The sequence below is a fragment of the Symphalangus syndactylus genome, chromosome 18 (genome assembly GCF_028878055.3).
Source record: "Symphalangus syndactylus isolate Jambi chromosome 18, NHGRI_mSymSyn1-v2.1_pri, whole genome shotgun sequence".
In the NCBI taxonomy this organism is placed as follows: Eukaryota; Metazoa; Chordata; class Mammalia; order Primates; family Hylobatidae; genus Symphalangus; species Symphalangus syndactylus.
In genome coordinates, this window is record NC_072440.2 from 21,448,527 (window position 1) to 21,464,257 (window position 15,731).

Sequence of the window (15,731 nt, forward strand, 5' to 3'; positions counted from 1 at the left end):
CCGAGAGGCCGAGGGAGCACGCCCTGGGTGCTGGGTGTGGTGCTCCCGCGTATCAGGTCGCCCTCAATCCTCTCCACGTCTCAACACTTAGGTATTATCATGGCCATGTTGCAGATGAGGAAATCGAGACCGTGGCAGGTGAGGAAACTTGCCCAGTATTGCACAGCCAGTCCCTGGCAGAGAAGGACTTGAACTCAGGCTGGTCTGACTCGAGGGCTGTGCTCTCTCCTGCTGCCCCCGCCGGAATGACTTGCTGGGTTTTGTTCCGGAGAGATTCGATATTTCACGTGGGCCACTTCCGAGTCTGACGATAATTAGAGCACACGCCATTTCTCCCCTTGGGCACCCCCGGGTGGGATCCTGGAGGAAACTTGTGCCCTCCTCCCCTTCTTCTTCCTCTTCCTTTCCCTCTACTTTGTCAATCCTAAGGCAAACCGGGCAGGGCCTGGCAGAGGGTGACTCTTGACCAGGGCCACTTTCTGCAAATACAAGGGTCCTGAGTCTGGGCTGGAGATGTGATTGTTCAGCAGAGAGAAAAAAGGTTTGAGCAAACCCAAACAATCGGGCCAGGCGCAGTGGCTCATGCCTGTAATCCCAGCATGTTGGGAGGCCAAGGTGGATCACTTGAGGCCAGGAGTTCGAGACTTAGCCTGGCCAACATGGTGAAACCATCGTCTCTATTAAAAATTACAACAATTAGCTCAGTGTGGTGGCGTGTGCCTGTAGCCCCAGCTACTCAGGAGGTTAAGGCAGGAGAATCACTTGAACCCAGGAGGCGGAGGTTGCAGTGAGCTGAGATCTCACCACTGCACTCCAGCCGGGGCGATAGAGCAAGACTGTCTCAAAAAAAAAAAAAAAAAAAAAACAACCAAGCAACCCCAGTACCTACTATTATTGCTTTTTTTTTTTTTTTTTTCTTTTGAGACGGAGTCTTGCTCTGTCGCCCAGGCTGGAGGGCAGTGGCGCAATCTCGGCTCACTGCAAGCTCCGCCTCCCAGGTTCCCGCCATTCTCCTGCCTCAGCCTCCCAAGTAGCTGGGACTACAGGGGTATTATTGTTTATGAATCACATTTATGTGCCTAAGAGCTGTCTTCTCACAAAATTCTATGAAGTATCTGTATCATCCCCACTTTATAGATGAGGAAACTGAGGCTAGGAGGGCTGAAGCCATTTGCTAAGGGCCCTTTCATCTCCACTTCACCAGCACTGGGAGTTTTCATTGTCTAAGCTCTGCTAATTTCCTAGGCAAATGACGTTATTGTATTTAAATTTGCATTTCTCTGAATAGGAATGAGCTTGAACACATTCCCATTTGCTTGTTAACCAGTTGGGTTTTTTCTTCTTTTGTTCGTGTACTTTGCCTATTTTAGAGAATACATTTTTATGTTTGCAAACTGATATGTTAGAAACCTGAAACAGTACTGCACATACTCCATTTTTCCCCAGCCCTCCATCATCTTCCCTCTAAAACCTCCCCCCTCCGAACCCCCAGCAGCTTCAATATACCTGGAGATGCGCCAGCCCTGGTCTGAGTCCTTTTGTGCCAAGCCTGTAAAACCATCACTGGGGCACTGCTGCTCCGTGCACTTCACTCCTGCACGCCAGCTGCTCTGGCTTCTGGAGAGAAACCACCATCGCGACCACAACCACCACTGCAACAACAGCTGTGGTCACGACAAGGTCATCTTCTCCAGTCACAGCCAGATCCTCAGAGCTGCCAGGAATCCCTGGAGTACTCGCCTTTCTCCTTCATCCGCAGGCCTTCATCCTCATCTCCAACGAACCCACTCTCTGGCCACTTCCAGAGGAAGCAGAGGCCATGTGATAGGCACTGCCTCGACCCTCTGCACCTGCCCTTCCCGCTCCCTCCCGGTCCCTTCAGAGGCTGTCCTTTGTCTTGCCCCAAACCCACCTCTTCTCCTTCCAGAATCCCCATGCCCACACCCCAGTCCCCATCCCCTCCCTCTGAAGCAAATGGCTTCAGCCCTCCTAGCCTCGGTTTCCTCATCTATAAAGTGGGGGTGATACAGATACTTCATAGAATTTTGTGAGATGACAGCTCTTAGGCACATCAACGTGATTCATAAACAATAATAACATAGGTACTGGGGTTGTCTGGATTTTTTTTTTTTTTTTTTTTTTTATTGAGACAGTCTCGCCCCGTTGCCCAGGCTGGAGTGCAGTGGCAAGATCTCAGCTCACTGTAACATCTGCCTCCTGGGTTCAAGTGATTCTCCTGCCTCAGCCTTCTAAGTAGTTGGGGCTACAGGCACCTGCCACCACACTGGGGATGGGACTGAAATGTCTCCAAGTGGCTGTCATCCCTAGCAGCCACCCCTGAACCCTACCTTTCACTCCACCCTCACCCTAACACCCACCCTTGTTTTTTCTTCCCTTTATGGGCAAACCTCAAGTCATCCCCACTCACTGCCTCTGGGTTCTCACTGCCTCTCATTCCCAATCCCTCACAGGCTGAGGGTTGCCCTCAAGAAACCTCTGAAGGGACTCTGGCTGGGGTCCCAGTGACCTCTTTGTTACTAAATCCAGGTCCAATTTTAGCCCTAATCTGTCTTGACCTTTGACAGCATGCAATGGTGTTGCAATCTCCCTTCCTTTTAATTTTTTTCCTCTTTTTTTTTGAAATGGAATCTTTCTTTGTCATCAAGGGTGGAGTGCAGTGTCACCATCTCGGCTCACTGCAATCTCTGCATCCTGGGTTCAAGCGATTCTCCTGCCTCAGCCTCCTGAGTAGTTGGAATTATAGGTGCCTGCCACCACAACCAGCTAATTTTTTTTTTTTAAGACAGAGTCTCGCTCTGTCACCCAGGCTGGAGTGCAGTGGCATGATGTCGGCAAGCTCCGCTTCCTGGGTTCACGCCATTCTCTTGCCTCAGCCTCCCAAGTAGCTGGGACTACAGGCCCCCGCCACTATGCCCAGCTAATCTTTTGTATTTTTAGTAGAGACAGGGTTGCACTGTGTTAGCCAGGATGGTCTCGATCTCCTGACCTCATGATCCACCCGCCTCAGCCTCCCAAAGTGCTGGGATTACAGGCGTGAGCCACTGCACCCGGCATTTTTGTATTTTTAGTAGAGACAGGGTTTTGCCATGTTGGCCAGGCTGGTCTCGAACTCCTGACCTCAGGTGATCCACCCACCTCGGCCTCCCAAAGTGCTGGGATTACAGGCATGAGCTACTGTGCCCGGCCTGTTTTCCCCCTCTATTTGGAAACACTGTTTTCTCCTTGGTATTTTTGTTTTTGTTTTTGTTTTGAGACAGGGTCTCCCTCTGTTGCCCAGGCTGGAGTGCAGTAGTGCCATCACAGCTCACTGTAACCTTGAACTCGTGGGCTCAAGCCATCGTCCCGTCTCAGCCTCCCGAATAGCTGGGGTTACAGGCATGCAGCCATGTGCCTACCTCCATTTGCCTTCTAAAGCTCGGATTTCCCTCCTATCTTTTCAGCTTTCATCCCTGGCCCTCCATCTTGGCCTCTTAATTCTTAGCGAGGCTCAGAGCTTTAGCCTTTGCCCTCTTTTCTTATCGCTGGGGAACCTTATCCCTGCCTCAAGATTTCAGGTGCTACCTGATGCTGAGGACTCCCAAATCTCTATTTTGGGCTCCCAGCTGTCTCTCATGGACCAGATCTGCTTAAGCAACTGCATGGATGACATGCTTTTCCCCTGCCCTTCCCGGCACGTCTAACTCCACATTGTCTCAGTGGAGCTTAGCACCACCCTCCCCACCTAATTTCTCCAGCAGGTTGATGATGCCACCTCCTCCCCAGTCCCAGTCACCAGGGAGAGAAACCAGGCCATCATGCTCACCTCACCCTCTCCTTCCCTCCCACAGCGAACAAGTCACCAGGCTTCAGTGATCTCATCTCCTTAACTTCTCTCTAGCCTCTCTCTCTCTCTTCCCTCAGCCATGGCCTCCATTCAAGCCACAGCATCTGGCTCCAGGACAATTGCAGCAGCCTTCTGCCTGGTCTCCCTGCCTCTAGCCTCCATGCAGAGGATAGAGAGAGCTTTCTAAAACCTAAACTTGGCCAGGCTACTGCTCTGCTCACAACCCTTCCATGGCTCCCCAGTGCTGTCAGGACAAAGTGTAAACTCTTTCCATAAGCCTCCTCGATCTGGCCTGTGCCTGCTTCCACCACCTCCTCTCGGCTGCAGCCACTGTGAACTCTGTCCTCATACCTATCATTCTCTTCTACCGCCTCGTGCTTTCAATCTTGCCAGTCCTTCTTCCTGGAACTCCCTCCCTGGCTTGTGCTTCAGTCCCCAGCTCAGATGTCACTTTGTTCAGCAGGCTTCCCAGATCATCCTCAGGCTGACTGAGGTTGCTGTGTTCAAAGTAGGAAATCTACCAGTGTAGCCCTCATGATAGCACTTTCCTCTCTGACTGGGTGTTCTGTGTCTTCGTGGCTGTCTTCTCTTAAACCACATGCTTTTCGAGGACCAGGATTACATCCTTTCATTTTTGTGTCTCCAGAGCTTTGCCCAGGCCATGGCACATAGCAGAAGCATGATCAATGTTTTTCTTTCTTCTTTTCTTTTTTTTTTTTGAGACAGAGTCCTACACTGTCACCCAGGCTGGAGTGCAGTGTCGTGATCTCGACTCACTGCAAACTCTGCCTCCCGAGTTCACGCGATTCTCATGCCTCAGCCGCCCAAGTAGCTGGGATGACAGGCGTGCATCGCCACGCCTGGTTAATTTTTTTTTTTTTTTGTATTTTTTATTTTAGTAGAGATGGGGTTTCACCCTGTTGGCTAGGCTGGCCTCGAACTCCTGGCCTCAATGATTTGCCTGCCTCAGCTTCCCAAAGGACTGGGATTACAGGCATGAGCCACCATGCCCTGCCTAGGCCACCGTGCCTACGCTAGGAGCATGATGAATGTTAATGGGATGAATGGAGGAGTTGTCCTTGTTCCACTGGGCCTTGTCCTAGGCTCAAGCAAGAGGGTCAGGCTGTGGCGGGAAAGGGAGGAAGGAAGAGGGTATCATTAGTTTCTAAGAACAGGGGTCCCTCCCCTGGTCTGGGTCGATGGCCTGTTAGGAACTCGGCTGCACGGCAGGAGGTGAGCGGTGGGCAAGTGAGCGAGTGAAGCTTCATGGATATTTACAGCCGCTGCTCATTGCTCACTCACATTGCCATCTGAGCTCCACTTTCTGTCAGATCAGTGGCGGCATTAGATTCTCATAGGATCTATGAGTCTATTGTGACTTCGCATGCAAAGGATCTAGGTTTTGCATTCCTTATGAGAATTTGATGATCTGTCTGCTTGATGATCTGTCACTGTCTCCCATCATCCCCAGATGGGACCATCTAGTTGCAGGAAAACCAGCTCAGGGCTCCCACTGATTCTACATTGTGATGAGTTGTATAATTGTTTCATTATGTATTACAATGTAATAATAATAGAAGTAAAGTGCACAATCAACGTAATGGACTTGGATCATTCCCAAACCATACCCCGGCTCCGTGGAAAAATTGTCTTCCACAAAACCAGTCCCTGGTGCCGAAAAGGTTGGAGACCTCGGTCCTACACGGTCCTTTGGCTCCCTGACAGTGAGGACTGTGTTTATATCACTGATTGCCCTCATGCCCTGCATAATGCTATGGTAGGGCAGCCAAACACGGGTTGATTCTCTGGAGATCCCTGCAATTCCCCTTTATTACCATTGCATCCTGGGGGCACAGTGATTCAGCCTACTCATGAATGTGTGATTTGCAGTAGAATTTCAGGAGCCCCTGGGACATAAAAGAGGATTATCAGGGCTGGGTGTGGTGGCTCACACCTGTAATACCAGGACTTTGGGAGGCCAAGGCAGGAGGATTGCTTGAGCCCAGGAGTTCAAGACCAGCTGGGGCAACATAGCCAGACCCATCTCTACAAAAATTTTTTTAAAAATTAGCCAGGTATGGTGGCGCTCTCCTGTGGTTCCAGCTACTTGGGAGGTTGAGGTGGGAGGATTGCTTGGGCCCAGGAAATCGGGGGTGCAGTCAGCCATGTTTGAGCCACTGCACTCCAGCCTGGGTGACAGAGCAAGACTCTGTCTCAAAGAAAAAAAAAAAAAGGTAGGGGCTGGGCACAGTGGCTCACCCCTGTAATCCCAGCACTTTGGGAGGCTGAGGTAAGCAGATAGCTTGAGGTCAGGAGTTCGAGACCAGCCTGGCCAACATGGTGAAACCCCATCTCTACTAAAAATACAAAAATTAGCTGGGTGTGGTGGTGGGCGCCTGTAATTCTAGCTACTTGGGGAGGCAGAGGCAGGAGAATCGCTTGAACTCGGGAAGCGGAGGTTGCAGAGACCTGAGATTGCGCCACTGTACTCCGGCCTCAGTGATGGAGCAAGACTCTATCTTAAAAAAATAAAAATAAAAATAAATAAATAAAAAGTATTTTGGGTGATACATTCAGACCATAGAACACGTGATGATATGGAAAAATGTATTTGCCTTTATATTCCAGTGCTTTTTCACAATAAACTATTATCTGTATATCTGAGACAAGTTTGTATTAAATTGTGAGCCCCAAGGACAAGAATAGAGATGTCTTTAGTGTCCCCACCATACTAAGAGTAAGTCCGGCCAGGCACGGTGGCTCACGCCAGTAATCCCAGCACTTTGAAGGCCGAGGTGGGTGGATCATGAGGTCAAGAGATTGAGACTATCCTGGCCAACATGGTGAAAACCCGTCTCTACTAAAAATACAAAAATTAGCCGGGTGTGGTGGCGTGCACCTGTAGTCCCAGCTGCTCAGGAGGCTGAGGCAGGGGAATCTCTTGAACCCCGGAGGCAGAGGTTGCAATGAGCTGAGATCTCACCACTGCACTCCAGCCTGGCAACAGAGCAAGACTTTAAGTCAAAAAAAAAAAAAAAAAAAAAAAAAAAAGAAAAGAGTAAGGTCATGTACATAGCAGGTATTTCATAATTAATGGCTGATAAAACAGAAATGAGGACGAGAAGCACAAGAGAAGGGACAAAGGGATTAAGAGCTTGCACCCTCTGACCCTCAAGAACTCCACATTAGATTCCCCCATCTTGAGAGGCTTGGCACACACCCTGCATCTTCGCCTGAAATACCCCTGCTCAGCCTCTCCAAATCCTCATGTCCTTTGCCATCCTTCACCATCTCTCACCATCCCTCACCATCCCCCACCATCCCTCACCATCCCTCTCCATCCCCCACCATCCCTCTCCATCCCCCACCATCCCTCACCATCCCTCTCCATCCCCCACCATCCCTCTCCATCCCTCTCCATCCCCCACCATCCCTCTCCATCCCCCACCATCCCTCTCCATCCCTCTCAATCCCCCACCATCCCTCTCCATCCCCCACCATCCCTCTCCATCCCCCATCATCCCTCTCCATCCCCCACCGTCCCTCTCCATCCCCCACCGTCCCTCTCCATCCCCCACCATCGCTCTCTATCCCCCACCATCGCTCTCCATCCCCCAACATCCCTCTCCATCCCCCAACATCCCTCTCCATCCCCCACCATCCCTCACCATCCCTCACCATCCCTCTCCATCCCCCACCATCCCTCTCCATCCCTCTCCTTCCCCCACCATCCCTCTCCATCCCTCTCAATCCCTCACCATTCCTCTCCATCCCTCTCCATCCCTCACCATCCCTCACCATCCCTCACCATCCCTCTCCATCCCCCACCATCCCTCATCATCCCTCTCCATCCCCCACCATCCCTCTCCATCCCTCTCCATCCCCCACAATCCCTCTCCATCCCTCTCCATCCCTCTCCATCCCCCACCATCCCTCTCCATCCCTCACCATCCCTCACCATCCCCCACCATCCCTCTCCATCCCTCACCATCCCTCACCATCCCCCACCATCCCTCTCCATCCTCCATCATCCCTCTCCATCCCCCACCATCCCTCTCCATCCCTCACCATCCCTCTCCATCCACCACCATTGCTCTCCATCCCTCACCGTCCCTCTCCATCCCTCACCGTCCCTCTCCATCCCTCTCCATCCCTCTCCGTCCCTCTCCATCCCTCTCCGTCCCCCACCATCACTCTCCGTCCCCCACCATCGCTCTCCGTCCCCCACCATCGCTCTCCGTCCCCCACCATCGCTCTCCGTCCCCCACCATCCCTCTCCATCCCTCACCATCCCTCTCCATCCCCCACCATCCCTCTCCATCCCTCACCATCCCCCACCATCCGTCTCCATCCCTCTCCATCCCCCACCATCCCTCTCCATCCCTCACCATCCCCCACCATCCGTCTCCATCCCTCATCATCCCTCACCATCCCCCACCATCCCTCATTATCCCTCTCCATCCCTCTCCATTCCTCTCCATCCCTCTCCATCCCTCTCCATCCCTCTCCATCCCTCTCCATCCTTCACCATCCTTCAGGACTCAGGTTTAAGCCAGCTTCCTTGTGAAGCTCCCTGGTTCCCTGTTCCTGAGAACCAGCTTCTCCTCAGCCCACAGTCTGTCCTGTGAGCCCCTGAGCTGGGTCCCCCCAGAGTAGGGAAATCCTGCCTTTCCTGACCAGGCCTGGCTTTTGCCCTTGTGATGGGAACACACTGGGCTGCTGCCTCACAGCTCAAGGTCACCTCCTGAGGAGCCCACTTCCCTCCTGTGGGTATTTTACCTTACATATTTTACCGTAATGAACCTATAGCTGTGATGATTAAATGGACTGGTGGTCAGACCATCATCTCTCACCTGGATTTCTTTTTCTTTCTTTCTTTTTTTTTTTTTTTGAGGTGGAGTCTCGCTCTGTTGCCCAGGCTGGAGTACAGTGGCACTATCTCGGCTCACTGCACAAGCCCTGATGTCCCGCTCAGCAAGTCAGAAGCCATGTAATTAGCATAAGCATGCACAGCTGCCGTGTGGACTCCGCACCCTCCCATCACCTCTCCCATGGCAGCAGACGGATTTTTCCACATTGCTTCCTGGCCCCAACCTTCCAGGGCACCCACTGCTTGTGGGACAAGGTCTGCATCCTTGGCCTGGAACTCAAAACTCTTTCTTTTCTTTTTTTTTTTCCTTTTATGTATATTTTTTGAGACGGAGTCTCGCTCTGTTGCCCAGGCTGGAGTGCAGTGGCATGATGTCAGCTCACTGTAACCTCCGCCTCCCGGGTTCAGGCAATTCTCGTGCCTCAGCGTCCCAAGTAGAGTAGCTGGGACTATAGGCGCCTGCCACCACGCCCAGCTAATTTTTTGTAGCTTTAGTAGATACGGGAGTTTCACCATGTTGCCCAGCTGGTCACGAACTACTGACCTCAAGTGATCTGCCTGCCTAGCCTCCCAAAGTGTTGGGATTACAGGCGTGAGCCACCGCACCAGCCCTTTTTTTCTGATTTTGAGACAGGATCTCACTAAGTCACCCAGGCTGGAGTGCAGTGGCACAATCATAGCTTACTACAACCTCCCTTCCCTTGGGAGGCTGGGGCTCAAGCAATCCTCCTGCCCCAGCCTTCTGAAGTAGCTGGGACTGCAGGCATGCACCACCATGCCTGGCTAATTTTTAAAATTTTTGTAGAGATGAGAGTCTCGCTATGTTGCCCAGGCTGGTTTTGAACTCCTGGGCTCAAGCGAGTCACACGTTTTGTGCTCCCAAAGTGCTGGGATTACGGGGAGACTCTTTCTAGATGGCCTCTGGGGACTGTTCTCCTGCTCACACACCAAGTTTCAGCAGTGCTCAACCCCTTGCAGGTCCCCAAACAATCCACACAATCTCATGGTAAAACTGCTCACACAGTTCCTTCTACCTAGAATGTTCTCTTTCCTAATCCAGCCGGCAAACTCCTACTTAACCTTTGACATCCAATTTAAGATCAGAGGTGGGTAAATTTTTTTTTCTGTAAAGGGCCAGAGAGAAATATTTCAGGCTTTGTGGGCCATGAGGTATCTGTCATGATTACTGAATTCTCCCACTGCAGAAAGCAGAAACGTGTGTAAACAAATGGCGTGGCTGTGTTCCAATAACACTTGTTTACAGAAACAGGTGGCAGGCAGGATAGTTTGCCCACTCCTGCTCAAGAATCATCTCACAAAGCTTCCCACAGGAAGGAGTTTAACAATGCCTTCTAGCAATGGCTTACGTATTTTACCGTAATGAACCTATAGCTGTGATGATTAAATGGACTGGTGGTCAGACCATCATCTCTCACCTGGATTTCTTTTTCTTTCTGTCTTTCTTTTTTTTTTTTTTTTTTGAGATGGAGTCTCGCTCTGTTGCCCAGGCTGAGTACAGTGGCACTATCTCGGCTCACTGCAGTCTTTGCTTCCCGGGTTCAGGCAATTCTCTGTCTCAGCCTCCCTAGTAGCTGGGATTACACGTGCCCACCACCATGCCTGGCTAATTTTTGTATTTTTAGTAGAGACAGGGGTTTCACCATCTTGGCCAGGCTGGTCTTGAACTCCTGACCTCGTGATCTGCCTGCCTCAGCCTCCCAAAGTGCTGGGATTACAGGCATGAGCCACCGTGCCCGACCACAGATTTCTACAATAGCCTCCTCACTGGTCTCCCAGCCTCTGCGTTCCTTTACACTCTATTCTCACTGAACAGACATAAGCTGTTAAAGTGTAAATTCATTCCGGTCACTCCTCTGCTCAAAAACCTCTCATGGTTCCCTATTGCCCTGAGATTGAAAGCCAAAGTCTTAAAATGGTTTCCAATGTCCTACAAGTTCTACTCCCAATATCCTTTTAACCTCAACGTTATTGCCTACTACACCGCCACTGGCTGTCTACTCCAAAACAAAGCTATAATAGCCTCTGCTTTTCCTCTTAAAACAAGCCAGGCGGGCTTCTGCCTCAGGGCCTTTGTTCTTGCTCCATCTGGAACACTCTTTTCCTGGTTGTCCACATAGCTCACTCCTTCGCCTCCAGCAGGTCTTTATTTAATTATCTCCCTTCTAACGCTTTTCCTGGCCCGTCTAGTTAAAACTGCAACCCTCCCGGGTCTCTCCTTCCTGTGTTTACTCCCCAGCATTCCTCACCCTCTAACTCACTATATATTCCCCCAACTTTTTGTTTTGTTTTGTTTTGTTTTGTTTTGTTTTGTTTTGTTTTGAGGCAGAGTCTCCTTCTGTTGCCCAGACTGGCGTGCAGTGGCAAGATCTTGGCTCATTGCAACCTCCGCCTTCCGGGTTCAAGCGATTCTCCTGCCTCAGCCTCCCGAGTAGCTGGGATTACAGGTGCCAGCTGTCACGCCTAGCTAATTTTTGTATTTTTAGTAGAGACGGGGTTTCACCATGTTGGCCAGGCTGGTCTTGAACTCCTGACCTCAAGTGATCTGCCTACCTCGGCCTCCCAAAGTGCTGGGATTACAGGCATGAGCCACCATGCCCAGCCTCCTCCAACTTTTTAATTATAAAAATGTTCAGGCCAAGCACGGCGGTTCACGCCTATAATCCCAGCACTTTGGGAGGCTGAGGCAGGCAGATTGCTTGAGGCCAGGAGTTTGAGACCAGCCTAGGCAACATGGCGAAAACCAGACTCTACCGAAAAAAAAAAAAAAAGCATAGTGGCCTTAACCTGTAGTCCCAGCTACTCAGGACACTGAGATGGGAGGACCGCTTGAGCCCAGAAGGCAGAGACTGCAGTCAGCCAAGATCACCCCACTGCACTCCCGCCTGGGTGATACAGCCAGAGCCTGTCTCCAAAAAAAAAAAGAAAAAGTTCAAGCACACAGATAATTGGAGGACTAGTGCAAATGTATTCAAATACACAAGCCCAGATCCCACAGTTAAGGTGCTTTGAATGTAAGATGCTGACATGATGACACCCTCACTCAAAGGCGTTAGCAAAACACACTCTCTGTTTCCTTCTCTATCTAGTTTATTCTCCATCTTTCCCCACCAGGATGTGAGCAGCACAAAGGCAGGAATTTTTGTCTATTTTGTTCAGTGCATGGGATTACACGTGCACCAAGAACACTGCCTGGCACATAATGAGTGCCCCTAGAGTCTGGAGAGAGAAAAGACAAGACAGGTGCTGATTCTGGTTCTGCCTCTCATTGATGCTGGCAACTGGCACTGCCTCTCATTGGCAACTCTGGGGATAATTTTCCCTTGTGGAACCTCATTCTCTTCATCTACAAAGTGGGGATGGCAGTACTACATGACAGGGCTGTTGCAAGGATTAAAAAGTAAGAGGTCGGCTGGGGGGTGGTGGCTCACACCTGTAATCCCAGCACTTTGGGGGACCGAGGCGGGTGGATCCCCTGAGGTCAGGAGTTTGAGACCAGCCTGGCCAACGTGGTGAAACCCCGTCTCTATTAGAAATACAAAAATTAGCCAGGCGTGGTAGTGCACGCCTGTAATTCCAGCTACTCGGGAGTCTGAGGCAGGAGAATCAGTTAGAACCCAGGAGGTGAAGGTTGCCATGAGCTGAGATCGCGCCACTGTGCTCCAGCCTGGGCGACAGAGGGAGACCCTGTCTCAAAAAAAAAAAAAAAAAAAAAAAGTAAAAGGTGTAACATTGCACTGTTAGCATGTTAGTTAGATTTCCATCTAGCTCCTTGAAGGAAAGGATTAGTCTAGTCTGACCCTCTGTGCTCTGGGCTCTTAGAGGGCAGACGCCCTCCCTAATGTATGGGAGGAGCCTAGCACAGCACCTCAGAAGTTCTTTTGACTTTAACCGCTAGCAGCTCCATCTGCTAGCGCTACAGAACACACTCCCTCGTGCCTACTTGCCCCATCCTTTTACTTGCTCATTCAATGCTACCTAATAATTCTCTCTATTCCATCTTTTGATTTATCTACTCATTAAATGGTTTCCACCAGAAATACCTAGGGAAGGGATACTGAACTTCATCAGGTACTGAGATTCTGTTTTGTGAATGTCTTCTGTGGATCTTTGACTATTCCCAACAATTGATCCAGCCTCCCTTGGCCTTTTCTGCATTTTATTACTTATTTATTTATATATTGAGATAAGGTCTTGCTCTGTCGCCCAGGCTGGAGTGCAGTGGCGCGATATCGGCTCACTGCAACCTCCGCCTTCTGGGTTCAAGCGATTCTCCTGCCTCAGCCTCCTGAGTAGCTGGGACTACAGGTGCATGCCACCACGCCTGGCTAATTTTTTGTATTTTTAGTAGAGACGGGATTTCACCGTGTTAGCCAGGATGGTCTCAATCTCCTGACCTCGTGATCCACCTGTCTCGGCCTCCCAAAGTGTTGGGATTACAGGTGTGAGTCACCGCACCCGGTCTATTTATTTATTTTTTGAGACAGACAGAGTCTCACTCTGTCACCCAGGCTGGAGTGCAGTGGCGTTATCTCGGTTCACTGCAACCTCCACCTCCTGGGTTCAAGCAATTCTCCTGCCTCAGCCTCCCCAGTAGCTGGGATTACAGGCGCCTGCCACCATGCCCGGCTAATTTTTTTGTACTTTTTGTAGAGACGGGCTTTCACCATGTTGGTCAGGATGGTCTCAAACTCCTGACCTCAGGTAATCCACCCGCCTCAGCCTCCCAAAGTGTTGGGATTATAGGCATGAGCCACCGCACTTGGCCCTTGTCTGCATTTTGGATTCACCTGTGTATCTGCATTTCCAAATGTGCTTTGCAAAATCCTGAATGCAAGGATGGGTGTTTGTTGAAGAATGGGACATCTCATGTTGCCCCTGTGGGTTTTCTCAGGAAAGATTGCTTGGCAGTGGGTGGAATGCATGGCCTTTTGCAAGCTCCTTGATAACCATCGCTCTAACTTTGCTTGTTTGGGGTGTGGAGGCAAGATATTTTCATTGAGAATTCTGAGTCTTTATCCTTTTCTCTCCACTTTAAGCTGAAACTCTTTTTTTTTTTTTGAGACATGGTCTTGCTCTGTCACCCAGGCTGGCGTGCAGGCGATCTTGGCTCACTGCATCCTCAACCCCCTGGCCTCCCCTGCACAGTAGCTGGGACCAAAGGCATGCAAGACCACACCTGGATAATTTTTATATATATTTTAAAGAGGTTTCTCCATGTTGCACAAGCTGATCTTGAACTCCTGAGCTCAAGTGATCCGCCCACCTCGGCCTCCTAAAGTGTTGGGATTACAGGCGTGAGCCAATGTGTGCAGTCAAGCTGAAACTCTTAAGCAAATTTTAAATCTTACTTTAAGGAACAATTTCCTCACCTGTAAAATGGGGACACGAGGAGATGATGGAAGTCACTTTGTAACTGGTAAAGCTCTGTACAGACATTAGTTAAGATGGTTAATTTCATTAACCTGTGAAGATTCTTAACTAAACCTTGCACAAGTTGCATTGGCCGCCCTGTCTAGGCACTAATATCTTTAGACGGACTGAGGAGGAAACACACTTTTTTTTTTTTTTTTTTTTTTTGAGACAGAGTCTCGCTCGGTCACCCAGGCTGGAGTACAGTGGTGTGATCTTGGCTTACTGCAACCTCTGCCTCCTGGGTTCAAGCAATTCTCCTGCCTCAGCCTCCCGAGCAGCTAGGACTACAGACTGTGGCCAGCACACCCAGCTAATTATTTGTATTTTTAGTAGAGATGGCGTTTCACCATGTTGGTCAGGCTGGTCTCAAACTCCTGACCTCAAGTGATCCACCCGCCTCAGCCTCCCAAACTCCTGGGATTATAGGCGTGAGCCACCGCACCCGGCCTACACACTTCTTTTCACAAGAATGACACCAGCAACTATACTTCCCACGTAAATGGAGAGCAGTCTGGCAGATTCATCTAGACCTAGGGTTGAGTGATTATTAGGGAAAGAAAAGGTCCAACCAAGCCAGTGGGCTGAAGAGAGGACATGACCTGCTCAGTCCGAAGCAGATGTGTGACTAAAGACTAGTCTCCTGGCTTCTCTGCAAAATACCTCATTATTGGCATTATTAACCCTAACAACTGCCATTTATTGAAATCCCACTATGTGCACGAATGGGGACTAATTTACTTCTAGATGTCACAACAATCTTGTATTACTGTGCCCACTTCCTGGATGATGGGTCTGAGGTTCACAGAGATCATTTGCCCAAGTTCCTACTGGAAGTGCTAAGGTATTTCCTGAGACTGGCTCAGGGTGTGTTGCCAGACAACAATGCACACATTTTTAGCACAATACTAAACTTAGTATATTATACTTATGTTACAAATTTAGGAGCCGGGCGTGGTGGCTCACGCCTGTAATTCCAGCACTTTGGGAGGCTGAGGCGGGCAGATCACTTGAGGTCAGGAGTTCGAGACCAGCCTGGCCAACATGGTGAAACCCCGCCTGTACTAAAAATACAAAAACTTAGCTGGGCGTAGTGGCGGGCGCCTGCAATCCCAGCTAAGCGGGAGGCTGACGCAGAAGAATCGCTTGAATCCGGGTGGCGGAGGTTGCAGTGGGCCAAGATCGTGCCACTGCACTCCAGCCTGGGCGACAGAGCGAGACTTGTCTCAAAAAAAAAAAAAAAAAAGACATGTGGTAATTCCCCTAGGGAGTTTGGCCTTCGTTGTGAAAAATAAAAAAGCTATAATCAATTTCTGTTCTATCGGAAAAAAATGTATTGGCTATTTAGCTGAAATTCAAATGTAACTGAAGATCCCGTATTTTTTATATGCTACATCTGGCAACCCTGGCTTGAGGCTACCTGGCAAAAATCAAAACAGGTTCCTCCTTGTTATGCCCTATGCCTCTGTTGCCTTTATTTTTATCTTTACAAGCAATCATTAACAGTAACTTCAGACTCCAGGCTCTGACCGCTTTAGGAGGCAGAAGGCGGACTAGGGTGGGACTCCTGGCCCTCATTAACATGAC